Source organism: Rhagoletis pomonella, unplaced genomic scaffold, assembly GCF_013731165.1.
Source record: "Rhagoletis pomonella isolate Grant_MI unplaced genomic scaffold, Rhpom_1.0 Rhpom_scaffold_00007, whole genome shotgun sequence".
Taxonomy (NCBI): Eukaryota; Metazoa; Arthropoda; class Insecta; order Diptera; family Tephritidae; genus Rhagoletis; species Rhagoletis pomonella.
The window spans coordinates 5,683,820-5,685,124 of NW_023458561.1; positions in this window are offsets into that span (position 1 = coordinate 5,683,820).

Sequence of the window (1,305 nt, forward strand, 5' to 3'; positions counted from 1 at the left end):
GAAAAAAACCCTAAATAAAAATTATTAATAAAAGTAATCTTATAAAAAAAATATAAAATAAAAAAATGTTCCCTGCGCCAGGTCTTGAACCGGGTACCTCAGTCATACCACGCGAGTGTTTTGCTCTGTCGGCCATTGCGACTGTTGGAGCGCCGCGAGCAAAAAGGCATACTAATGCTTTTCATGGGGGATGAATTGGCAGAATATCTCATCAACTGGTATGATGCTACTAGCATTTCTACTAGTAGATGCTGATGCATAGCCTGACAATTGACATCTCGTAGGACATCGCAATGTTAAAAATACCAGTCGCTAACATTGAAAAACGTTCTAACTAGTTGGGCTGAAACGCAAACTGGTAGAATTCTAGTTCACAACTAGTAGCTTTCCCTGCAGGGATATATGTATGTAACCTGATTTGTGTTAATAAACCAGCGAAAATTATGTGTCCGAGGAAAAACTGGGGAGTCATACGAAAGTTCGAACTAATTGAGAATTGCCCATATGTAGGATACTTTCTTCTGAGAGGTGGACTAGGGACCGATCTATTACAAAATATCTTATTTATGGTCCGATTTGCTTGAAATTAGGTACACGTATTATAGATATACATAGAATAGAATTGAATGATTTTTTATGGTTCGAAAGGGGTTTCAAGATCCCGCCAAGCGTGCGGGCATTGGCTATTTATCTATACTTATTATTAAAGAGACGTCCCTTCTAGTTATAAGAGCTGATCTCCTGAACGGCTGTACCGTTTTTTTTTGCAATTTTGAACACCTACTACACACACACTCTATAAATCACTCATCATGCCTGTGTGGTGTATGCCGAGGAGGCATGGACAATGAAAACATCTGATGAAGCGGCTCTGGAGTTTTCAAAAGAATGATTCTGCGAAAGATTTACGGACCTTTACGTGTTGGCGAAGGCGTATACCGCAGACGATTTAACGATGAGCTGTATGAACTTTACAATGTTATAGACATAGTGCAGCGAACTAAAATTCAGCGGCTCCACTGGCTTGGCCTTCTCGTTCGAATGGACAAAAACGCTCCTGCTCTGAAAGTATTCAACGTGAGTCGCACTGCTGGTAACAGAGGAAGAGGAAGAGGTAGGTGGGGAAGGACTTTGGTTCACTTGCCATTTTCGATTGGCGTCAGTTGACAGAGAAGAGAAATCTGTTTTGGACTCGGTCAAAATCTCCAAGGCAGTTACAGCGCCAATAAAGAAGAAGAAGAACTGCTGACTTTCCAAGGATGGTTATAAGCTGATAATAATTTCGATATATCAAGGAAGCGTGGA